This window comes from Ptychodera flava, chromosome 21, assembly GCF_041260155.1.
Source record: "Ptychodera flava strain L36383 chromosome 21, AS_Pfla_20210202, whole genome shotgun sequence".
Taxonomy (NCBI): Eukaryota; Metazoa; Hemichordata; class Enteropneusta; family Ptychoderidae; genus Ptychodera; species Ptychodera flava.
In genome coordinates this window covers 24,168,673-24,196,273 of record NC_091948.1, presented here as the reverse complement: position 1 = coordinate 24,196,273, position 27,601 = coordinate 24,168,673, and the positions used below count along the sequence as shown (strand labels likewise).

Below are 27,601 nucleotides of genomic sequence, written 5' to 3'. Positions count from 1 at the left end.
GCAAAGCTGGCATAACTGGTATCATGAGTTATCATCTGTATTGTGATATTAATTGCCTATAGTGTGTACAGAATGTGTACCATATATGTGAAATTACCAGCTTCTCAGTTCTGAAAGGTGCTTCTTGCCTGGCAGAGACACAGGAGTGAAGTTTGACTCGCTAAGTGGTAGCAGCTGTGAATGTTTTCAGCTACGCGGAAGATAAAAAGACTGGATCACATTTTGTGTTCGCTCTTCACGATCAAAAGCAGAATGAGAACAAACCATCACAAAGTAGAAAGTGGCCCTTCTGCTTTGCCTAGTTTGTTGCCAAGAGATTACGGCACAAGTATTTTGACTGTATCAAAGAAAAACTACCTACCAATTTAGGATGTTGGCAACAGATGCAGAGAGCACAACAGTTGAACTTTGAAAAGAGGGAACCTTTTTTCTCCCCACTTTCTGTTTACGTCAGAGTTAGAGGATATTTGAAGAGGGGAGGAGGTGAAATACAAAAAAAGAAGGCCGACAAAGAAGTTGCAGGAGGGCAGATGGAAAGACAGGCTGAGTAGCCAGAGTAAATATTGGCACTTTATTTTTAGGAGTGTGTGTAAATACTTGATTCAAGGGTGGATGAAGAAGACAGTGGTCTTTGTGAGTCTGGCACAACTGTTTACTGGTCAATGACCAGCGTTATCAAGTTTCTATTTCTTTTGTATTTTTTTTGGAGTATTTTTGCGTGTGTACTTTCCACGATATATAGCGTTCATTTTTCTCTTTCAATGTCCACATGGGATTGCACTTCAGAGCTGCAGCTTCTATCTTCATTTTATGTTCATAGAAGCCCTACCCTGGAGTGTAGCCAATAGCGTTCTCTTCCTTTCATCGTGATTTGCATATGCTAATTATATGGAGAACTCACTACTGAGTATCCCTGCTGTATTCCAGCTTTTGTTGGTGGTTATTTATGGGTGGAAATTGATCAGCGTCTATGATCAATTTACTGTTAATAATCCAACACTGGAGTGTATGTTCATTTTGATTTGTAAGTTTTTATCATTGATTACTGCTACCCATCAGACATTCTGTCTACAATGAATAAGCAGGAATGTGTTTATTGGTTTGAAGTTTACATCCATATTTACATGAGCTAATTAATATTAATGACTTGTAACAAACCCCATGTAAAAGGGGAGGAGGAATAACTTACATTGTGCTTGTATTTCCGGGGATAAACAGAACCATATTTTATCTATGAGTTTGGATGAAAAAGGGAGGGTTGGAGTTGACAGTTAACAAATAATTGAAGTTGCTTCCCCATTTTCAAAACTTGATCACAAACTTTTTTCCCAGTGCAGTTATGTCAAACTTTACAACGTGGTAAAGATTTGTTTAAAGTTTCTACATTTGCCAACAAGAAAGATCTGTGTATTTTTTATTTCAAGTGAATGTAATTTTTACATGCCAAGTCCATTATCCAACCTTGAAATGCATGATCTCAGAGTTGAAAGGAGGAGTGATACAGCTTTCTGCTACTGTTGACAAAAACCAGGATGAGTAAAATCAAATTTGATGTTATTCATCATGTTACATAATGATACTGCTGATTAATTTCAGTAATGCGTTCATTTAATCGGTAGCAACCACAAAACATGCTTCTTGCATTGGTTGAAATGAGTTCTAGTCATGATAATATCTAACACTTGAACCTTTTCAACAATTGGTCATGACATGTGAGGAATTTTTCTTCTAAATAGAAACTGGCAAAACTTTTGAATTTTGCTAATGTGATACTGATTATTGGCAGAAATTCAGATAGTGGTTCCTTGAATAGAAAATTCAAGAATCATGGCACTGAGTGAAGATTGGGTGTAACCATCAGACTGAACAAAGATATCAGAACAGTCCCATTCCCAAAGGAAAAATATGATCAAGCCTGTAAAAAATAAATCACCAGATTATCAAAGAATTCCTACAAAGGAAAGGATACAACCCCCTCCATGCCAACATAGTTCCAACCGCTCTATAGAAAAAATCATAGGAACAAACCAAATTTGGTGATATAGGGGTAAACTGTATCTAGTTATTTTTGTTTCTGCCCACTTGAGTGAAGTCATCAAGTTTTAACTGTCCAAGGAAAGGAAAAGTTGACATGAAGGGCACTTTGAACATGTGCTCGATGTCTGCATGCCCATTATTACATGTCGTGTCTGTGACGGGGTCAAGACATCACTTTGCAGTCTCACGTGTGTCAAATGGCTGTCATTATCTCAACTTTGTACCACTTTGTTGCCCAATTGAAGTGTCAGTTAACTTTCAACTGTTTTTGCTACACCTGGCACCAGCTCTCTGCTGGGTTTAGTGCCGACATGATTGTGTTGAGCAGACATCATGCAGATTGGTATGGATGAAGTGAGTTTTTCACTCCTGAGTCACTTCAGTAGTTTTGGGGTAATGTACCTTCCATTTTGATGATTGTCTGTACATTTATTTTTGTGTGAATTTTACCAAATGATATCACTGAAAGGTGTCTAAAAGATTAAAATGCCATGATTGAAAGTACATTGTGTTAATTCTCACATGGCTTTGAACGTATGAGCTTAACTGAATTACTGTGCAATTATATATAGCTGTAAATTGAGCATTTCTTGAAGGATTGCCATACTAGTGTAACTGAAATCAAATCTCATGTCCAGTGTGTAATTAATGTAAAGTATATGCTGATATTGATTTAACAACAGTTGTGAATATTTAATTTTCATTGTACAAGTGATGAAATCAACCTCCTCAACTAAAATAGAAATTTTCTTTATTATGAATGTCTATATAATCCCAGATACTTTTTTCATATATTTTCAGGGCCGTAAATCTTAATGTTATGAAATATTATAATATGAAATATGGTCGTGTTTTGCTTATAGTCGCTTATACCAGTTATTATCTTCTAAATGATGAGCTTTATGTATTTTTAATGAAAACCCTAAGTTGACTGGGATTTTTGAACCCTTAAAACATTATCAAAATACCACCATTTGAAAGAACAAAATTAAAAAATCCAGGATTCTTGAATTAGAGAAATAATATGTTTGAAAGGGGCACTATTGAAGTGACTCGTATGTGAGAGTTAACTGTTCAGTATGTGTCAGGTCTCTGGAAATAAATTTGTTCTCAAAATAATTCTTAAAATTCACAGTTCAATTTCTTTTTCAAAGTGAACACCTAAATGCATCACGCTGCATTTGATTCAGGATACCCACAAGATTAAGATGCATGTTGGAAACATTCCACTTGTTGTAAGTGACCAGATTAAAAACCAATGATAAAATCACCAATTTATTTTAGCTTTCATTTCAAGTGGAGACATTGAACATACTTCATGATTATGGTCCTTTTTTATCAGACATTTTGATTTGAAACAGGATCAACTGTCCCATTCTTACAGAAAAATACATGTATGTATTTACCAAACAAAGTAAATGTCACAATGGTAGCTTGAATTTAGGTTACTTCTTTGAGAGAGATCAGAGAAATATTGATTTTCTGTACTCTGTATTTTCAACATAGATATTAAATTTCAGGTAGAATTTCAAGTTGGGTGCAGATTTTTTTAGTTTCATCATTCACTCTGCTACCCATGTACATCATAAAAATGAACAACACACAATGATAAACAGAGAGCCATTTACAACAAATCAATATGGAATTACAGTTTTAAGATGACTTTAATATTTCATTTGAATGATACAGGGAAAGATTTAATCGCACACCGAAATGATAAATATTGTATTAAAAGTATTTTCTATGACCAGAAATAATTTGGTGATTTATTATTTTGAATTTTGATGGTCAGGGTATTTCTTTGCATCAACAGACTCATGGGAGTGGAAATATTTGGTAAATATCAGAACAACTAAAACAAATTTAATTTCCTTAAAGTAATCCACCCTGTTATCGAGTGTGTGTTTTATACCAAACTTGTTAGCCAGGAGTGTTTTTGTCTGTGTTGTTGTCATCACAGTGTAAACCTTCAGGATGTAATACAAGATGTGATAAGCAGATCTCCCTAGCACGGTAATGTGTTGTGAATTTTGTCAGAAAATCCTGATGTTGCCTCAATACACATTTGATAATCTTTTCCGTTTGGTTCAAGTGGAAATTTAACCAATAATAGACCTACATCTTACAAATACTTTCATCTTTCGGAATTAAAGCAATAGACGTAATTTTGCTCGTGAAAAGTTTATGAAAATAGATAGTGAAAAGAACAGTGTAGAGAGAGAATCATGGGAAATTATTTGTGAATTCAGAGCATTGATTTTACAGATGAATTGAAATTATACCACTCATAATTTTCCCCACTGAAGCTACCATTTTGCTGGGTTTTCTTTCAAGTAACTCTGATTTTTTGCTGATGTATATAGCAGAAAATGAGTAACCTGCAAGTAAAGTCTCATGTAACCATATCAGAATTATCATCAAAAAGTAAAACAACTTGTTGTAGGACTTCTTTGCGGAGAAGAATAATTATCTGGTGATTTTGAGTACCTGTAATCCTCTTGTGTCTCAGTATAGTTCAGTAGAAGATGCAATATCTGCAATGAATGGACCAACATACGAACCAACTGTCAGAAGGTTCAGAATCTTGGAAAAAAATAAAATAAAAAAAATTGCAAGACATGATTGTGAGCGAGTTCACAGCTAACATGCCTGCTAGTGGAAGGATTGGATTCAGTAATGGTAGCCTTGCCCTGCTCAGGTCAGGCTGTAATAGCCATGAAAAATGAGCACTACCTCAATAACTCTGAATTATGTAATTCTATATTTTTGAAAAGCCTTTTTACCTCAGTGGTTTCCGCTGTGATGCCGTACTCAAGAAAAAAGTGTTAGCAAATGCATGATCTATGAGCAGGATTGTAAACAGAGAGAAAAATGTTGCCAAGAAAAGTGGCGAAAATGATCCCGAGAGTGGGAACATGGGTTGGGTTAGGTCTTCACAGATCATAATTAGTACGCCAAGCCACTGACAGCTCTACAAAGAGAGTAACATTAAAAGCGATGAAGTAGCGATCTGAGGCAAGATAGAGAGAAATCACTAGGATTTCTGTAATGGAAGGCAGTCTTTGTCACTGCCGTGATACGGCATTGCCTCTACAGTGCTATGTTTGTTCAAATAATGAAGTGAGAGTGTTCTGACGTAAGATTTCTGACAGACAGGAAATGATCATGCCGCAGATTCGACACCTCCTTTGCTTTGTGATTGAAAGGGGTCTTTTTGCATTGGCGCGAAACGTGTTGGAAATCGGCACAGAATGCCCGACGCACAGGAACTCATTTCATCGGTGTAATAAAAGAGTAAAACTTCACCCCGTGTCGGTTAATTATGATAATACAGCCAGTACTGTTTTAAAAGGTATAATGCCAGCGTCCTCTGTTATTTGATGAATATCTAGCCATTAATCAAAGTGGGTGTCTGACACGCTAATAATCACATAATACATGAAATGCATAAAACAACTGAACAGAGAATAAGAGGGTGTGAAAATACTAAGGATTTTATCACGTTCGGGGATTTGCGGTAATCAAAATACGCTAGACAAGTGCAGAGTAGTAAAAATGAAGCACGCAAGTGTTAGAAAATATGCAGGGATCTGTGCATAGCTGTGTGTGGTTGCCTTGACAACAGCATGATTGGAGAGCAAATCAGAAAATTAGAAGTGAAAAATATGACACCACGTGCATAGAAATAGAATTAAGTATATTTGTGGTTGTGATTCAGAACATAGTCGTGAAGCCAGCACGTTGTACTCCATTACAGAGTCACATACCAAGCTTGATGCAGATCTTAATTTCTACTTACAAATTCACGTGAGTCAGTTTTTCCCGTCTTCTGTAGATATGTGTAACTTGTTTCACATTGCATGCATGTACTTTTGTTTCTTCATATATGTTTGAGCCTTTGTGTTTTTTTGTGTAAGTGTATATGAAACCACCAATTAGACTTCCCTCAGAGGAAATTTTGTTCTGAAGAGTTTCTGCGCATTGTAGATCCAGATTAACTTCACCTCAAGAAGAAATGCTGTGCACTCCAGCAAGCAACAGGAGAGCTCACTCAAAGTTCAGCGCATTTCAAGAAAAGATTTTCAAGGGTTTTTCCATACTAGGTGGCATGAAGAGGTTTTCTCTGGCCTCGTTGATTCTAGGCTCATTTACAATCACCAAATGTCCCTGATTATCGGGTCGAGTGTTTTGCGCTGTTATATTTGTGTGAACATATGGCTCACTGAAAAAATGATCAAGTAGTCTGAATCTTTAAAATGTAAACATTGGAGCTTTGCTTCCTGTCTGTCACGATTTTTCAGCGGAGTGGTTGAACGCTGAACAGCTATAGGCAAACTATGGGTGTGCTAAAAATCCCCCAACCTATAGAGAATTTCTCCGCAAAGTAATAATTTTCAAACATTTCCACTGTTCTGTAAACGTAGGAGACAAGGTGGAGTATTTAAATCATTATAATTTCAGTGTGTAAAGAGCCAGGACGTCTGATAAAAGTTCATATCTCTCCAGTTGTGATTTCATGATTTTGAATTATTCATACTGGTGATATATTTTTTTAAGAATGACTTCATGAATTTAATTAATTTCAAAATGTCACAAATAATTTATGTTGGGAGTTTGAAAACTTTTGCATGCTGCATCAACAATGCATTAATGAGAATACAACATTAACGACAAAAAGGGAGAAGTTTGTGCACTGCAAACGTCTTTTGAGAAGTTGAGGATATTGAAAGACAAAAGCTGTGATGGAACTAATTTGTGGGTTTAACTCAGAAAGCCTGACAGCTACACAATGTGTGTGTTATTTAGAAAGGAGAAGCAGAGAAGTTATGAACCATGAAAATTTTGTCGTATACACATTTGTTTCTTCCCCTCACTGGATTCAAAAACATTGAAGCTGTGAGGAGGCAGATCAACTATTGTTAAGTTTTTTGAACAAGTTTAACCCTTTCACCACCATGGTTTGGCCCAAATCGACTGTTATCAATAGTGAATGTGGACCTGTTTACAGGGAATTGGGGATGAACAGTTTAAAATTTGGGTCATTGACTCAGGCTGTCCTTCAGACTTATTTGTGCCTTATGAAGTGTTGATGAGTGTGTCCTGGCCTTCCTAGCTTTTTATGAGGTGCAAAATTACAGCTATATTTTATATGACGTTTTAAAAAATATGGACCGAGTTGGCCTCTGCAGTTCTTTGATTTTCATCCACACTTCATTACGTTTCCAGTTTGATTTGTATGGTCTGTGCATTTATCAAATTAAAAAGAGAGCCAGAGAGAGAAAAAAAAGCACGAAAGAAAAGAAAAGGGGTGTATTTGAATTCAGTGTGTTATTTGTACATGTACGTGTTTGCAGATGAATTTGCCCAGTTATGGACGCAGCTGTCAATTAGTTAGTCAGTACAAGTCGCTACTTCTATGGCTGTGTAAAGTTGCACAGCAACAAAACACCTCGCTCCATTCCCTCATTGCTATTCATTCACCTACCAGTCTGAGCCTATTCACTTCAAACAAACATATTCCAGTCATTTATTCATCTGTTCACTCATTCACTCGCTCATCCACAAACACCATTCATCAGACTTTTTCATCGTCACCTTCACTGTTGAGGTGACTGAGAAAAAAGGGTTTGGCTTTTTTCTATATTTATACACATTGAATAGCCAGAAACACACAGCCCAGAATTTCATCAGACAAATATCTGCCTTGACTGACATTTCTTTTTATAAAAACACTCTTTGATATTCTTCTTTGAAAGATCTAATCCCAATTTAAGCTGTAACACATGGCCGGACGTTGTGACCCATTTAATACAATAGGCAAACAGATTTCAATAGTTTATCCTCATTGCGTCTTGGTACATTTATGAAAAGCCAATCACAGAATTATTTTCTACCACTGGTTTAAATGCCCAAAAAAGATTTCTTTTCAAAGAATTAAACTTCTCAGAAAAATTGAAATTCCTCTTATAATGAGCATTAGATGGAATCCAATCACCAGGTGATGTGTACAATCACATTTCAATAGTCGAACTCCATCAAACCAGCTAAACTCCACAACCTGGGCCAGCATACCATTATGTCTCTGATTGATAAATGTTGTTCAAAACAGCATTTTCCACTTTCTAACCAATCATTATTGTTACACTGAAAAACACCCGCCTTCCTCTCTTAACAAGCAGCTGCTGGTGTGAAAGGTCAGTTTTGGTGCGATGTCCACCCTTCATATCAATCAAAATCACACCCTTACCCAATAACATTCTCCTCTTCATTCACTTGGCAAGCAATTGCCCAGGGGCACGCAGCATAAATTAAATTGGGCCATTGACGGCTCTGACCGTCAATTAGGACTGTAGCGCTATCGCAAAATATCAAGTAAACGGCGACGATACAGACATTTGCAAAAATTAAGGAATATTTTATAGTTCGTCCTGGATGAATACAAAGAAACTGAGAAAAACAAAGATATTGATTGACAGGAATATTTAAGTTTTGAAATTGAAACTGATAACAGAAAAATATTTGAAGTTTTTCAGTCATTCATTCTCTCTTTTAACTGTAAATCATTAGCATGGACCACTTTGCAATATTACAATTTTTTTTTGCAATACTACAATTTATCGGAGAATTAAGAAACTAAAATCTGTCAGCGACGTCAATGACAAAATGAGAGTAATTTTAGACTTGTACATCAATAAACGTTCTATTTTGGGCATTTTTCTATGTAGATGCTGTAATTTAATTTAAATTCAAAAATTATCACCATCACTATCCAATAGCATTGCTCTCTTTTCTGGAACATGCTGCGTGCGTATGGACAAATCCTATCAAGTAAGCCTCGATGCCTTCTGACGTATCACTTTAACTATTTCAAGCTGCATCTCACGGCGGCTAAGACTGACCCTACACGATAAGCCGATGCAAATTGGTGCTGATGTGGTTGTGTTTAGCATTTACAGTCGTTATGTGCTCTAATAGAAATGCCACCTGATACCAGGTATAGCCGCTGTTCTTGTCAGTATTCAAGTACACTTTCACACCTCGGCGTCTAATCTCCATCCTGCTGCCTGATTATGGAATTATAGATGCCGGTTATTTAAGGTAAAATAGTGGCTTTGAAATGTAAGGACTCTAAGGTGTATTCATTTGCTCTTATAAAACTGTCAACCATATCCCTCTGACCCCCTCCACCCCCGCTTTTTAGCTCCGCTGTCAGCGACGCGGAGCTTATCAAATAGGTTGATTTTCTGTCGTCGTCCGTCGTCGTCGTCGTCCGTCGTCCGTCGTCCGTCGTCGTCCGTCAACAATTGCCTTCTCCTCTGAAACCGCAAGTCCAATTGCTTTGAAATGTTATATGCAGTTCACTTAAGGTGACCTCACTTCAGTTTGTTCAAATCGTGGTGAAATTTGCATATTTGTATTTTGGGGCATTTTTTGGTGTTTTTGGTAAAAAAATCTTCTCTGAAACCGCTTGTCCGATTGCTTTGAAATTTGATATGCAGTTTGCTTAGGGTGACTTCAGTCAGATTTGTTCAAATTGTGGCGAAATTTGCATATTTGTATTTTTAAGGCAATTTTTGTCATTTCTGGTAAAAAAATCTTTAAAAATCTTCTTCTTCAAAACTGCCAGTCAGATAGCTTTGATATTTGGTACATAGGTCCCTAGGGATGATCTATTTCAGATTTGTTCAAATTGTGCAGAAATATGCAAATTTGCATTTTAAGGCAATTTTTGCCATTTTTGGTCAAAAAATTTATTTCTCAAAAAGTACTGGTCTGATAGTTTTGAAATTTGATATACAGGTTTCTATAGATGAACTAAGTAATATATATTGAATTTCTGATGAAATCTGTAATTTTGTATTTTTGGGGCAATTTTTGCCATTTTGGTCAAAAAATGTGTATTTCCAAAACTACTCATCCGATAGCTTTGAAATTTGGTATACAGGTTCCTACAGATTAACTAAATGATAGTTATTGAAATTATGATGAAATCTACAATTTTGTAATTTTGGGGCAATTTTTACCAGTTTTGGTCAAAAAATGTGTATATTCAAAACTACTCATCTGATAGCTTTGAAATTTGGTATACAGGTTTCTACAGATGAGCTAAGTAATATATATTGAATTTCTGATGAAATCTGTAATTTTGTATTTTTGGGGCAATTTTTGCCATTTTTGGTCAAAAAATGTGTATATTCAAAACTACTCATCTGATAGCTTTGAAATTTGGTATACAGGTTTCCATAGATGAACTAAATGATATTTATTGAAATAATGATGAAATCTGCAATTTTGAATTTTTGGGGCAATTTTTCATATTTTTGGTCAAAAATGCGTTTCTCAAAAAGAACTTGTCTAACAGCTTTAAAATTTGGTATACAGGTTTCTATAGATGAACTAAATTTGATCTTTTGAAATTATGATGAAATCTGCAATTTTTATTTTTGGGGGCAATTGTTGCCATTTTCGGTCAAAAAATTTATTCTCAAAAATTACTCATCAGATAGCTTTGGTTGACATGTTCTTAGGGATGATCCTATGTGATACATTCAAAGTATGATGAAATCTTCAATTGCGTATTTTTGCAGCTTATTTTAGCCACTTTTTTCTGGCCACTGCATCGAGCTATCAAAGATTTCCACCCTTCTTCATCAATATGTGTCAAAAATAGTTATTCTCTACATAAACACAGCGGAGCTATATCGGCCGCTAGGTCGCTTTTCTGTGTATGGGTCCAACCACTCCAATAAAAACAATTGACTTGCACAAAAGATTTGTGCAACAAGGGTTTCAGAAACAAGAAAACATGTCAAGGGGGGATCATGCAAATTCTCGGATCACAGAACAGCATTGTGGTTCAGGATGTGTGAAATTCTGCCATTGTAATTCAAAATGGCCACCAAACTGTGTTTCAGCACAGTCATTTATCAATTTTCCAAGGAATTCACCATTGTTGTAAATACATCCTTTAGTTGAAATTGAAATACAGAATGCGTCCAGTAGTTTTAATTTTTGCAGTTTGGTCTATGCATGTATCAATGTAAACTTTTAAGTTTTACCCAGAAACCTGTCCATTACCATGAAAACGATAATTTTTTCAGCAGCAAGAAAACTTCATTCTTGATACCTATCAGTATTTTACAAGTGGTTACTGTGGTCATTGCACAATGTATGCCTTCTTGCTTGATAATCATTTGAGTCTTTGAATTGAACTTCACATTGTGGACTGGAGATGTTTACTCCTGTTTGTGGATGCAATGTAAAAGACATCCCAACAACTGTAACTGTAAAAGATTAAGCAACAACCAACGTAATATAACATGTAAACCATGTCAATGTGAAGTTTCTGTACAGCCCAAATATTTTCAATGCCAACTTGGACATGAGCACAGAGAAATGAGAATGTCTAGATGTAACAGCACAGTAGAAAACTTCTTCACCCAAACATCATATACTAGTATTCTTGTATTTAATCCCAAAGTTAATGAATTCTGTATCTTTTAACACAGACCATTTGAATCACTAGCAAAATCCACTCATAGATCACATGACTCATACAGTCACAAAGACAGCCGTAAATTGTTTTACCTCATCTTGTGGAAATTCTGCTGTATGTTCTATTCGATGAAAATAATGTTTAATTTCAAGAGTTGCTTTATTGATTTTGATGATTGATAGGAGGAGGGGGGAGGACATTTTTCCAATCATATCTTCTGAGTGATTTCTGTGAAAAAGTATTGTCACCAGATAATTTTCACATCAATGAGGCAAATTAATCATGATGCAGACTTCAGTGAACCTGATTCTGGGCATGCTTTTTGTAAACTACCAACAGTCATAGTGATATTACTTATGTGTACATCATGGATGTATACTTCTGTTTGTTTAAAAGCTTATATGATTTACATCATCAAGTACTCAACATTTTCGGAATGCGTACATCTACATGTGTGATTGTGTCTGTATGTGTGTCTTTGTGTGTGTATATATATATATATATATATATATATATATATATATATATAATATATATATATATATATATATATACATATATATATATATATATATATATACACACACACACAAGTGTATATGTGTATATATTTGTACATAAAAAATTGTAGTGTTTATAATATATGTATACATAATGCACACATACACACACATGAAATTTGTATGTAGATTTTTATACACATAAATACACACACATACAAGATAGATATACAGAAACATTATGCATGTATTGAAAGAGATGGTAACTGTAAAATTAAGAATCTGACTCCTGCAGACTTGCAGGGCTTGTAAAGTATCAAATACATATGTTGTTAAATTTTCATATGCCAGTTTAGTTAAAATTGCATGAATGAATGAATCGGCAAGAGAAATCTTTCATTTACCGAGTCAATAAAGAGAATACTCTATACAAGTGATATTCGTGCAACTGTATAATGCAGAGATGTCGGAATTAACAATTTAGGTGATGTTTGTTTCTGTGGGCATGGCCGTAACAAGGTACAGGAAGTATCTGTATTCAGCAGGTGAACATTATAATGATGGACGTCTGTTTCATAACCATTGAAAATTTCTTCCTTCTCGTGGTTGACGAAGAATAGTACAGTTGAAAAGAGAGAATTTCCTCCATATGGTTGTTATACATGCTTGATAATTCCTCTACATTCCGACACTTGTTTGTAATTTCAACATGTTATTGCAGTGGGTACAGAGGCCTGTTGTTCAATTATTCGGTGCGAAGAATTACGTCCTGATCAAAAAATAAGCTTGCCGATGGACGTTATTGGAAGAGAGCATAATAGGCTGCCTTTTAATAAGAGGCTCCGTTCAAATTTCATTTTGCATCAGAGCAAGTAAAGCAATTCCCATTTCACGTACAGACATGCTGTGTTCATTTCATTACCCGCTACTGTAGAAAATCCAATATATTGAGTTGCACCTTTCTATCAAATTTTTTGATTTCTCCCTTCCCTTGTGAAATATGGAATGTGTGAACTTGATATTGTAATTGACTCAATGGTACATTCAAAAAGAGGTACCGGTACTGTTTCTGTAACTATTCTCTTGCATGTTGAGCCCTAAAAGTTTTGGAGCTAAACATAGGAGACTTGTTAGGAGATAATTTTCTGAAACAATGAAAGGTACCATAATGTTGAACTTCGAGTCATAAAAAAAAAATCAGAGAATCTTTCCTTAAAAAAATATTGTTTTTTATCGAATATTACACTGAATTTTAGCTATCATTCACCTCATCAAATTTATGCTGTATTAACCCCTGATTGCTTTCAATATCTGAAAAGAAAACTACACTGGAAGGGCAGGACTGAATTATTCCATATTATATCAAGTGTACTCTATCCAGAGACTGTTTATTAAAAGAAAAATGAAACTTAAAGTATACTTCATTCCAATTAAAGTATTTCATAATTAACAAAGCTACTTTGCATTACCATTAATGATCATAACATCAATCCTATGTGAGACAGATGTTCAATTGTTAATATGCAAATAATTTGTCATTTGCATATTAATTGAATAACTTTTTGAACAAGTTTATTTTCTTTAAAAATCCTACTTGGATACTGTACATATGCATGATAATACGTTTGTTTGCCAGAAATAAAATAAAATAAATTCTCACACGTATGGCTGAATTTTATCATGATGTGAGAATACATTTACGATCAAATCATAAATCTTCTGCATATCGTATGTTGAAAATAGCTCAGTATTTTTCAGTACACATGTCAAATTTCATTTAAATGTTTTGAAAGGGATTTCAACATTCAAGTTTATTAGAGAAGGAAAGCTTTCTTTGAAATCTTTCCTCAAAAGTGGTTGTCAGTTAGAATGTGTTAGCAAACCAACAGATTTATGACCCAACATATACAGGCTCACAGTCTGATAACTGGATGACAAACTGCAAAAAAAGTAATTGTGTTAAAGGCAGCTTTTATTTTAGAGGGAACCAGGAAGAAAGAAAGAAAGATTGATTAAAATGCATTTGTGAGATATTCAGCGATTCCATTTATTTTTGCCAATAAAAATTCACTAAGTGCGATTCTGGATATTAAATTGGGGGTTGTGTGTCATAATTCCAGCAGCTTATCAAATCCAAATGATGAAATATGGTCCTGCCGTGTTTGCTATTAATGTAGGATATCTGAATCAAGTATATTCAGATTTTCAGGAGTAAAATTAACCTGAACCATTGTTGGAGGAAAGATATATTTCACCTCGTGGTGATCGCTGTGAACTTTGCACGCGTTATATACTTAATCGGCTTGTAGTTTTGGGACCACAATGATTGTTCAGATTCTCCGCCACAAATCGAGTGGCATGTCAGTTCTCAGGATACCACAGAGATGGTGTGTTTCTCAGCATGATACATTGGCCTGTTCTCTAAAAGCACCTCGAAATAAAAAGGTTTGGCTGGGACATAAATCACACTGATATTTTGAGTGAAAAAAAAGGACACCATATTGCACAATTATGTAATAAATCAGAATGAAAAATCAGTTTAATTGTCTGATGACGGCATAGGTGCAATAATTCTTGGGTTCCTTTGTTGCTTTCTGTTGCCAAGCTCAGTTTCATCAGACGGCAGAATCTGCGCTGTTTTGCTCCGTTTTAATTAACGGTAAGTCTGATACATTACATTTTTGTGCAGTTGCATAAGCGGAAAATCTAGTTTCTTCAGCATGAAATGAAAGCAATTTGGAAAAAGGGTTTGGAAGACAAGTTGGCGAATGCACCGCCAGATATGTTTTTTTTCCCTTGCATAAATGCTGGAACGGTGAAACGGGTTGTCATAAAAATCAATTTCCATAGCTCTGTTTCTACAGAAGAAAAACGATTGAGAAGCCTTATTCTCTGGGGCTATGCTTTTACAGTTTATTATTGTTGAATAGTGTTCTTGTCGGCCACCACCCTATTACATACACTCACTTTTCCAATCCTGGCACTGGTGCATTCAATTCATTTGTGACATGTATATATCTCGGATAAGCACTGCTGCAGGCAATAGCTGGGAGGACGGCTGAGCCCTTGAGTTTCATGCATGGATTGCCTTTCTAACAATTCACAACTGCCTCTTTGCCAGAAACGTGTCAAAAAAATTTCCTTGATGCCAAAGTGACACAGGGACATCAAATCTCAGACCGAGTAATGGGTTGTAAGGCTTTCGAGATGGTAAAGTAGAAAAATGTTGTGCGGTCATTAAATCAAAACGTAGAGTTCTCAGACAAGGGTCTTGGATTTTGCCTCTATCGCTGTCTACAGTGAAATTTGGTGATAGTTTTGAAATACTCAGGTGGGCAGTTCCATTCTTGCCATTAGGGGTGGGAACATTCAGACATGATGTACAAACTCATTTGTAATGGGATACTTACCACACTTTACTAGTGAATTACGTTATTCTCCATATTTCATGAAAGAGTCCAACAGAGATGGACAAAAACCAGGCAAGTGATTTGCTACCTGGAAACAAATCATTTCAGTCTTTATTTTTTTTGTATAATGGCTCGTTAAATTTTGTAATAGTTTTTCATCATGCAGCCCTGTTGTAAAATTTCAAATTGTTGACTCAACCAGATAAGTAATTTGAATCTATGTTTAACATATTTATAGTATATTTTCTTCCAATTAAATCCAAGCATTTCAACTGATGACCTCATAAAATGACAAAATCGAGTCCTTTTTTGGTAAAATTTCCCTGCAGGCTAAACCGTAACTTGCAGTTTGCTAACAATACCCGCTCTACAGCCAGGAATATTACTGATTGTATTTGTTCGGTATACTTCCAAATATCTGAATACTGCAAGACACACTAAAAATAAGTGCATGGAAAGATTCCTTGCTTAATGTTTCCTCCTGGGTTGTTTTTCCAGTTCCTCATAAAACAAACCCTCCATAAAAGCAAATGGTGATTTACACAAAATTACCTGGGTTTATATCCTGTGAGGAGATTCACTGTTGTAGGATTTTGTATAAAACTACATGCCATGTGACATGGTGTGCCCCAGCAACTGAAAATTAGCAATAGCTGCATTGCAAGTTTATGCTTTGGAAAACGTGAATTACTAGAAATTAAGTGATTTTTTTGGTATCACAAGGACTTTTGCTGTGTGCCCCTTTCACTTGGATTTTCTTTTGCTCCACTCAAACAGGAAAGACTGAGAGTTAAATTTAAAAAAAAATGTTTCCATTTTACTAAATCAGCCATTATGTAGATCACTGTAAGAAGTGAAAATTAATCCATTATTCCTCTGTGTTTGTTGACGGAAAGCGTTTTTTTTAGACTGGCAAAAGTACTTCAGTATAGAAAATATTGGGGACAAGAGGAAATATCTACAAAATCTAAATTGAAGCAGCTGAATTATTAAAAGTCGTATTGATGGGGAAAATGAACCTTAAAAGCAGCGTGACTGTAACAGTATTCTGTGTCAATTTGCTGTTCAATGTGTGTGAATTTAGTTTCTTTGCAGAATGTTCTAATTCCCATGTTTATAGATTTTTCCCCCTTTTTCCGCCAATTCAGAGATTGCATAGCTGTTATGCCATTCAGGGCTTCTTGCCTGTGGATTATTGGTCGATGAGTTTGTTCTCCGGATTATTGCGTTTCCTAATAACAGAGATATTTTTTGGAAACTCGCATAATCCACATCATATGCAATGCCCTGTTTAGGCAGGAGTTTCCTTCGCCAGATCGGGAGAGTAGGTCATCTTGTTCAATGGGGATGTTGAGATGCATATAACATATTCATATAGATAGATATTAGACAAATGACATATTTTGGTCTGTTGTTATACCAGCAAATATTTTTCATCCCTGAAGAGAGATACACCTTTGTACTTGTCTTCTCCACTGACTATATCTGTGATGATTTAATGCCAGTTTGAAAATACCCAGTGTTCAGCTGTTTGAAAAATATTGTTATAGGCACTTTTTTCACATTTGATAAATCTAGAATGGATTATTTATCAGAAAGAAACAAGAAATCAGGCCATCTTCAGGGTCACTTCCTCTTGTTCTGGCCAATCTGTAGAGGGAGCAATTTACTTGACTTTGAACAGCAAGTTTACAGAGCTTAGCAGTCTTATCAAGCCAGATCAAGGTGTGGCCTATCTAGGCCAATATCAACTACCTTTCGTTAATACTTACCTCACCTCCCGCCCAGTGCGCTCTCGTTTTAACAGCATACCTATTAAGGAAGTGAAAATCTTCAGTGAATCACAGAGGCAAATACGGTAATGACGATGACTCAGAGATAAAGGTGATGTGCTAAACTACATCCTGAACAGATAGAACTGTGAAACCAGTTCAAGGGAGTTAAAAGATAGATTAGCACACAACGCCAATTTCTATCAAATCCCCGTAGTTTTCAGGGTCGGATGTCACAGCTAGAAATTTCAACTGTGGCACCTTTTCTTCCAAATAGCCGAGGCAGACCCCTACGCAGTCTTTGATAGTAATTATGGAAAGATTGGGTAGATGGTGCAATATGAGGTCTGTCAAATTGCTGCTTCATTATTGTAGTTACGGTGTGATTGAGATGCTGCGGTTCTCCCCGGTGTGTCAAGCAGAGTTGTGCAGGGGCTCTTCAAAGTGAAATGTCTTGCAGTCATCTCTTCAAAATTGGCGGCAATTTGCTTTGACACCAGCCGTGAAAATGTCGGATACCTGGAACTTTTAATGGTTTGCAAATAATTTTCCATATTTCCCCTTTGAGTCTTGTGACTTGCACTGGAAGAGAGAATGAAAGTGGAGAAGATTACATTTCGCTCAGCATCTTTGCTCAATTTTGCACAATTACGTTCAAAATTAATTCTGGTTCTCGGTGTGTTCACCCTACTCAGATGGTCTTGCACCATTGGCACTGATAATTTATTTTACCGAACTGTATCATGATTCTGTTATTTCCCCCTCTCTCCACCCACCAAACTCTGTGTGCAAAAATTGACCCATTAACAGCTTCCCCCTTACCCCTGCCTCCCAATTCGCTAATAAAATATTACTTAACCGTATACTGTCACTGTCAGGTTACGCTTCGTTGTGCTATGCGCAAAACTTTAATAATATTCTACGTTATGTTTAGTCAAGAAAAAGTAAAATGTAGACTGTAGCATTAAACAAAGATTCAACCTGTCATAGAATATATTTTGCATTTGTAAAATGTGTTGAATGAGACAATTTTGCACAGAACAGATGTTGCAGCAGTTCACAGTATATTGACTCCTTTGATGTGATATTGGAAAACAATGCGATAAAGTCGATACTCCCGATATCATTTTAGAAACCACAACAGTTTGAAAGGTACACAGCAAGGCATTGAACTTGAAGCAGAGTTCATTTCCAAATCTGATACACCATCAACTTGTCCAGGATTGGGTTTCCCTGTGATCTGCTAAGTTCATTACCGGATCGCTGGTACACTTGCAATTATGCAGACGGTAATCAATATGCAAGGTGTTATGATATTGAACGCCTGGTTTAACATGTCAGTCACAAGTTTGGAATTTGCTTGGTGAAAACTGAGAAATGTGTTCTTACCCATAACACTGCCAGACTAAGATTAGCCAAGTAGTGCAACATGTAAATACACAGATCAAAAACTGCATCTGAGATATGAAGTTGTGGTTTGGTGAAGGACTCTAGGAAGGCATGATACTGTCAGTACTGAGCATTTAGCCTTGATTAATCCTGTAGGTTTTCAATGGTGTGGTTGAACCTACATTGAAGGAGAGAGGGCTGAAAGGTAATATTATCATGTCACACATTTTAAGCTACTTCTGATCCATTGACTAAGTAAAAAATACATCATTTTGTAGCTTGACAAGCATTATCACTGGTCACAAATTTTCACTTCTGCCACAATATTCTAAGTCTGATTCTTAGAATTGTGATTTCTTTCATCAATCTGCAACCAAGTAGGTTTTAGTAAGATTTACAATTCTGACTGAATTACACCCCACAATGCTCTTCCAGATCCATTTTAGATTTGTGTCAATACTTCGGCAGTTCCATCTCCGGTATCTGCATGAAATGAGATCCCTCCATTTCTGTTCAGTTTAGATTTCTACTCCGCAAGATTTGCCAGTTTTACCTTCAAGTAGGTAGCGTACCCATTAAAAATAGTTTGCTCTGATATATGTATACATGTATCACTTGATTCTGGCCAGAGTCATATTCCCAAAAATTTGCAATAGACTACAAGGGAAAATTTTCCGATGATGTGTTTTTGGACAAAAGGGGCACAGCCATTGATCCATCGCATTTCTAAGCTTCTGTGTCATTAGAGTGTAGGCTTCATCTGGCGGTTGTCTGGAGGAAACTTGAGTGTTATGGAGTAGAGTAATGCACAAGAGTGCTGCACAGAGAAATGCAGTCAAATGAATCATAATGTGTAGGCTGTTTTCTGACAGCATATCGTGGAAACACGACAGTATGTCCTGGTGACTGAACAGAATGTCACGGAAACAGAACAGTGTGTCAAAGAAACTAAATTGAATGTAAGAGAAGCTGTTTACTGACATTAAGACTCGAAGGAAAGTGTAGACTATGAAGTACATTCTGTTTGTCATTGATCCTTCATATTAAAGTGAAGGGCAGGATTCTGAAAGTTTTCCAGATATTTATGTCAAATGTGTCACAGCTAACACTTCTATCCTCATCTAACCAATCACAAATTTGAAATTCATGAGCAGTCTGAAATATCACAGTACTCTTCCTCAAAATTATCACCATCATTATCATGATGCTTAGCAGCATCATTATGATGGATGATGACAAGAAATAGCAGGCTTGAATCTGCTGCACAAACTGATATTTTGATATTTTATATTGCTTATGTATGGAAAGTTGTAAAGGAAAAGTTTAATTCCCATGGGAGTTAACTCCCTTGGGTGTTATGAGGAAAATGTGTCAGTGTTTTTAAGTGACACAAAATACTGCACCATTACTGACGTTATTGACCGCTAGGTGCTATGAAAGCACAAGAGATGATTATGCAATGAACACATGGCCAAAGTAATTGTTATCCGGTGTTTTCTTTGAATTGTTGACTTTAGTGATGGGTTTCTGTTCTGATATTATGGCAGCAAGCAAATACGGAAATACTTGACAGTCATTTCTAAAGAACTGCTGTTGACAGCAGGCAGTGTCACAAAATGAAGTAGGCAGTCACCTTTGTCCAAAAGAGTATGAATTAATTATTTTTGCAAATGGAAGTCGTTTACCTGGATATCTTAACATTGTGACAACAAATTTTCAGTCACCTTTCAATCAGAAAAGATTTTCGTTCACAAAGGATCCATAAATACTCCTCCGGGCTTTCTTTACAAGATTTCAGTGGATGGCACAAAAATTTTTCCCATGTGAGCACAAGATATGAGCGATAAACCCAAGAAATTTCTGTCATTCAAGTCTGCCAGCTCAGGGCATGAACAGGGCAAGACCCCAATATGTAAAAAACCCACTTCAACAAATTGCCATCATTCAAAAAAAAAATATTGAGTATCTGAAGTGAACAGTAGACACAGGCACAATGGACTGTGTTACCGAAGAGCTTATTTAGCTCTGTCAATATATGATATAGTGTTTTCCTACACATTTGCCTAATGGAAATTTTAACAGCAAGGTACCAGGCTGTCCTGAGTTGATTCAGTCTGTGCCCGTCTCTTGACCAAGAGATGTCAGCAAATATGACAGTTGCAGAGGATCATTTCTCACCACTGATTCACAAACTAACTCTGCAAATAATAATTTGCTCTCATTTGCTGTGAAGTCCATATTTTTTTATAAGATTTGTTGTCAAATTTTTGCCTGTGCTGATTCAGGGGTTAAGTTTGGATGAATTTCAGCGAGTGACATGCCAGAGGAAGGTCTTTGTTTCTTGTGTCCATGCTGGTTATGTAACAGCCACTTTATATGAAAAACCTCTCACCTATCCCACTTGTGTGTTCTAGGCCGCTCCACACTCAAGCAGAAAAAAGTAAGTAAGCGAATTTAAAATCCTTTTTCTTCTTATTCGCTGAACTCCTATTCAAAGCTCTCAATTCAAAATGGCAAAATTTTTCATACTGACGCAGACAGGGGAGGAAATACAGGAACTGCTTTGTGTTGGGTTTTAAAGCGCCAACACTTGGCTGCTCCGTTGGTTGCAGTTGTGATGTTTATCTAGTCATTCAGCAGTGTACACAGTGCGACTGTTTGGAATGGTGCTAAAATCAGTCAGAAAAGAAAGAAAAAGGTGCCGTCAATAGACTGCTTCATCTGCTGCGAATAAAAGGAGTCAACACTTTTTTCTCTTTTGTTGCATGGAGCAATTGGTAAGTCACACATCTATAGTTATGCTGTACATTGGAGTGTGATAGTTCATTGTGAAACTTTCTTTATCTTCATAATTTTACTTTTCAGAAGTATAAAAATATGGATATTGTCAGTGGTGGAGTAAGTCCTTAATTCAAAGATTTTGTTTCACATCCAAGCAAGGTCCATTCCATTATTTCACAATTTTTACAACTATACTGTACATTTTGTGGTGTATTTAATTGTAGAAACAGTGTAGGGTATCTCCATCAAGGGGATAGGAGAAAGAGTGAGAGTCACAAAGAAAGTGTTGGGAAAGAGGGATAGGCTTGGATAGTAGCAGAAGCATATGATGAAAGAAATGTTGAGCAGTCTATCTCGGTGGTTTGGTAAATAGAGATATTGTCTAGCTGTGGATACACTGTATCAGGGAATCTACCCTCTGTTCATTTCAAGTGAGAACAAATTACAGATAGAAATAATCCCCCTGATAAAAAGAGAGTGTGAGTCTTGACTAGTGCGCAGGTCCCGTACACGTGGTGTAAACCATGCCATGTTTTCGCTTGCTCCACTGATATTTGATGCGGCATTGCTTGCAAACATTGCAGTGTGTGAGTTATGCTGGTGGTGATATGTCAGGATTAAACATTGGCATACTTGTAGCATGGTCATCATCCATTGCGACATAGCTAGCCTAAGTGCATACACAGCTTGAGGCCATCACATCCCACCGACTATGCCACTTCTGGGGCAGGGCGAAAAGGCTGGCTGGCAGTCAAGGAAATTACAGCGGGTCGCTAATGAGGTGGCAAGTCCCGGACTCAACCCGAATTGAATTCTGCTGTCTTGTTGTACACAGATACTATTACCTTTGATAAGATAATAATGAGAACCAGATTGCGGTCAGTCAGGCTAGAATTTACAACATCTATACTGGCATCCTGATTCGTGCTGAGTCCATGTGAACGTGTTTTCATTAATAGAACCTGACGTGTCGTTTCACTGATCTCCATTTACTAATTACAAACACCCAACACAGAGAGTCTTAATTTCAGTTGGATGCATCTTTTCAGATTCCAACACTGATTTGTTGTCTGGATGCCAGTGGCTGAGATAATCCCTTACGTGCCCGGTTACAGTTTCTCAGGTCATCATCATAAAGCGCAAAAACATATTTTTTTGTCAAATTGTTTAACGGTTTCTCCAGCTGCTCGGGTTTCCATCTGCGAACAGTTGAGCCCCCCAAACTGAAATAAATGTATTCCAGAAATTTCCATGGGATGTAGTGACATCATCGTTAAGGAGGGCTCTGTGTTAGAGATGTTTATTTTTCCTTGCGAGTAATTATTCCAACACACCAGTCCAGCCAAAGCATGAATTTTGCAGTCTCTTCACACCATACTGGAATCATTAGGACTGTTACTGGTGGCGTTTTTTTTCCCCTACCCAAGCAGTGACCTTTTGATGTTGGATATGTATCGCTTCGTGATCTAGAAGACAAATTTCGCTTGGATTGAGAAATGTTGTTTTCAGCTGGAAGATTTATTGAGCCCGGCCTGGAAGACCACAGTTTCTGCTGCGGAATATTAGTCTCATAAACTGTCTCTGATAGTTTACCCTCATCAGGGTTCTTATCACCACAGTAACTGTCGGGGCACATGTCCAGATAAAGTTGTCTGGGAAGAGCTTCAGGCAAAAAGTTCTCTGTTTTCACCAGAAAGGTATGTGTCAGATCTTCTGTCGTCTTGGAAAAGATTCATCGTGCAGAGTCGCCTTCACTTTTCATCCCCTCCCCGCACATACTTCAGAGACAGGGGAAGCGAGAAGCTAAAGCCAGTGCAGAGGAAATGGTACTTTGAGCCATAAGGAAGTGGAGGTGACATATCAGTTCAGTACAATTGTGTGTTGAAAGCTCCATTATTTATGAGGTCAATAATGAAAGTTGAAGACACCAAGGCGTCTTTATAGAGACTGTCTGCTGCTTGTAAACTATGGAGGTTACAAAGCCAGGAGAGGGGCATGTTTACAACTTATGCCTGTTTTCATGGTTCTCTGTGGCACCATCCTTTCTGCCGCGCTCAAAAAAGGGTTCTGTGGGTAATTTGCACATCATTAAAAGGGTGTGGAAAAATGGGTTGTAGCAGTGTGATGGTAATTAATTACAGATTTCCCCATGCCGCTTTCTTGTCAACCGAAGTAGAAGAATGTTCGGGGCTTTGTGAAAAGTATTTGCTTGTCAATCTGGACGAAAGTTTTTAGATGTTTTTTTGTATGAGCTGAGTGAGTGCGTGTGTATGAACACATGCCGTTGAAAACTAACACAGTATTAAGAGTAGACAACTCTTTGAGTCAAGGCAGGCTTTCCAAACTTTCAGAAGAATGAACTTGTGAATCTATCAACACTGTACATTCCAAAGTGAGGTAGCATTAGCCCTTTCTTACTTCATTTTGTCTGTTCAATCCTAATTGATGTTTGCTTGTCTGCTAGAGAGAGAATGGAGGATAGGCGCAAACAAACGTGTTTTGGAAACCTCTGCCTCTAAATGGCAGAAAAATCACTCTTCATTGCCAGACTTCCTTCCCTGGAAGTGAGGAATCCATCTAAACTGTCCCTTTCACCATTACTGAGCCATCTATCCAGGCATCTACCAATCCTAGCAATTCTATTCACCTACAAAATTTAATCCCAGGCTTTTCTCCGGGCTGCACAGAGAAAAGTACTGGGAACCCGAGAGGCAATTCATCACTTTCTCAGGCAGTGCTCTGCCGAAGATTATTTTGCATTCATCATGGCTGGTTTCTAAATGAAACCAGGATTGACTGAGTAGCAAGGAAGTTGGCACCCAAGGAGGCTTGCTTTAACTTCTGAGACCAACCACTGTGTACGCACTGAGACAGTATCCACTCTCTCCCCTGTCGCAGGCATTTAGCAGATCAAAATAGATCATCATTGGCAGTCTGTTTCCTTATATGTAAACACAGTCTCACCTCAAATGATTTTATATCTGGCCACTCCAATTTAATCTATTAGAATGATAAGTCTATTGAGAGTTGTATGTAAAGTGGGTAGTTCAATTCTTTTTTGGGGGGTTCCCTGTCTTGTGTTTTCAGGCACCACCAAACTCCAAGTGTTGGTAAGCACCCAGCAGCCTTCCAGTGTGACCTCGCATTGCAACCGTTCATTCCAATAGCCAGCCACTGCAATTTTCTTGCCAGCATCCATTGCTTGACTTTTCAGCCTGTGTGAGGTTGTGTTTTAGCTCCGATGGTTCACTCCAATCATAGTTCCACATCTGCTGTGAAATGTCACAACACATCTCACCTTGTACTTAGCACAGTTTCTGTGGCTTATCCACTATAGTAGCAAAGAGGTTATAAAGGCAAAAACTACCAGAGCAACATATTAATTTTCCCGCTGAATTGTTTTTAAGGGGTGAAAATGAATTTTTGATATGACTTAGTGCAGTTCCAAAGGATTAGATTTTCATGTGAACATTTTGTGAAACTGAAAATTGAATGGACAGTGAAGCAAAGATAGAATTTTACTGACAACATGTCTATAAGTTGAAGGATTGAATCTGAGGAAAGATATCAGAAAAATACTTTGTGCAAAATGTGATAGAATAAGCTATGAATACACTATCCTTGATAAGAATTGTTATGCTAAAAGTTTGCAGATGTCTAAAATACTGCATCAACAATACTTCACTGTTAGATTATTCTCAGCATTATACGCATAAGTTTATCCCCCTCGGAGTGCCCCAAGTGTTAAACCATGATCTGATTGTCACAAAAATCAGCCCAAACGTGCGATGAACCTTTGTGTAGATGTGTTTAATATTTTCTTTTATGGTAAGGAATTCCGACGTTGCAGTGATCACAGTTGAAAACTGGCCAGTGGTGAATGCAATGGAAATGTTTAACTAGCCAGCAGTAAAGATAAGCAGCTGTTAAAAGTATTACCACAATGAATAGCATGTTAGCGGGTAACCTAGCAGAAAGAGGTGTAGGTGTATTATGCACAATATTATCAGCACCACCCTAATTACCAATTTTCATAACAACTTTTGATATATGTATTTTGATATGCTAGATTCATCACAGGACCTGATCAATCGCACCCTTACTTATCTGGAGAGCACAGACGCACAGTTACCGTAATTCACAACTTTGCTGTTATAGTCTGTTTAATGTGTTAATTAAGACAAATGTACACAAAAGATGGACTAATTCAGTCTTTGTTCTGGAAAGCCCTGCACAAAAGCGCTATTAGCATTTGATGCAGTGGAAATCAAACGTTTTGTGACATTTGTTTGACCATTTAGAGATTAAATTTCGGGCACGCCAAGACCAATACTGATTCTGACATTTCAGTCATGCGCCGGGGCAGTGTTGGGTTTCAGCCGTACACTGAACCATGTAACACTGGTGGTGAGAACAAATTATATGCAATATGAATTCTGAGCTGGGCCCATTCAAATAAAACCCAGCAATCCGATTCATCAGTTAATCACGGCACTCAAGTATTTCATCAGTTTCATGTCGCCTGCGCTTGTTTGTCCAAGAGTCCCATGTAGTTTTGAAGTGGTCTGAAGCAATTCAAACAATGGCGATAGCAAATATTGCCAATTCTTGTATGTGACTTTTCATGTTTGCAATATCAGATGTAGTTTACAAAGATATTTGAAAATGCCTGATCTGTCAGATATAATATGCTGATATACTGTGCCTAACGGTATTGAGAGAATTATTTTTATCGCCATTTCAAAAGGGCTCATTATAATTTAAAAGATACAGGATTGAGTGATAAATGCCCATCAATTGCCTCTCATAAACAACTCAGCACTTACAGTCTCAGGAAATATAAACATGCTAATTGCCCAGGCCAGACCATTGCAGCAGTAGTTGAAGCCAGAGAAAAGTAAAATATATATGAACTATGGGGCTAAATCACCCAATATTTGACTCCTGTTTTGGTTTGATCCTGTAACAAGATATTTATTCTGTGCTGATCAGATATAAGAGCAATTTGTTTATTCCAGCCCATGTACAAAGTAGGGTTCATGTCACACACATATGTTGATTCTACCCCATACCACTCAACATTGGTAGTGTCTGTATTGCATCGTTTGTCACAATACAGTGACCTTGGCTGTTGACCTTGTTAGGCCTGACACACTACACCCCATATTTCATTCATATTCGATCCTGCTGTCATTGCAGTTTTATGCCTCTACGCCCCCCTCCCCCATTGAGCTGTGTCCTCAAATAAGATTTGGACAGAATTGAAGTCGTTTCTACATCCCTTAACACAGTGGAGCCCATTTGACTATCAGTGGTGTGTTTATAATAGGTAACCATAGCTGACATGAGCGATCAAGAGAGAGGTGTGAAATGCCCTGTAAAATAACCCAATTCAAACCTGTGGTGTTGGCATAAGCTAACAATATATTGAACTGCAATAAAGGCGCTTTATTCAAGCGGGATAGGAAGTGTCTTCAGGCATGCTTGGCATTTGTTAAACCACACAGCATTCTGGGTATGCTGGTCATGATTTCATGGCGTATGCACGCACCGTCAATCATAAATCGCGATAATCCCCCTGGTTAAACATGCAGGTAATCCCAGGCCATTTTTCCAACTTCGTCTGACAAAACCGCCGTCCACCTGCAACAAAAAAAAGGCCGCCCATGGCCACAAAACAGTCGTAATCTGTGGTAGTGTCTACTTGTCAATGTCAACTAGCACTGTTACTACTTCTGTAGCAATCTTGGGATGAGAGAGACGTCCATCCAGCTACAATTTTGAATCAGTCCTTCTCAGAAGAGACGCTGGACCCAGTCTTGATCCTGTAAGTGCATACAACTTAGTTACACACCAAACCCCTCTGTACTTTAACCTTCTGCCTCTATTCATAAATTAACGCCAGACTGATTAATTTTAGAGACACGGCTTGTTGAACAGCACAAATACATGCACCTATCCAGCACTCTGGCTGTACTTTGTCAGCTCAAATTGTGTTGAACTTCAAACTGCACTTGATTTCAGTAGTTTCCCACCCACCTAAGTGAATTTTTAAGCTTCTGTTTCATAATCTGATACCGTTTTTGAGAAAAGCGAAGATAAAATTATTTTGTGCTCTGGTACGGCCCAGGAGATGACTCTGATGAACAGCCAATAGCATTGTAAAGCCAGACATATGTAGTGAACAGATAGCCTACATTACACTTCAACATCAGA

At 37.2% G+C, this 27,601-nt stretch overlaps 1 protein-coding gene across 13 annotated transcripts in view; it reads left to right on the top strand.

Moving 5' to 3' along the window:
• LOC139121794 (repulsive guidance molecule A-like) overlaps positions 1 to 27,601 on the top strand; it is a 109,664-nt gene that overhangs the window by 60,147 nt on the left and 21,916 nt on the right. Inside the window, exon 1 of one of the 13 annotated variants that reach the window (XM_070686981.1) lies at positions 5,753 to 5,844. The exons of 7 other annotated variants lie outside the window; for them this stretch is intronic. The gene's annotated coding sequence lies outside the window, so the exon portion shown is untranslated. Of the gene's footprint in view, positions 1 to 5,752; positions 5,845 to 20,720; positions 21,045 to 21,362; positions 21,382 to 22,419; positions 23,238 to 26,895; positions 27,213 to 27,601 lie in introns of those variants that run through there. 5 more of the 13 variants (XM_070686980.1, XM_070686976.1, XM_070686982.1 and 2 more) reach the window with 5 other exon arrangements.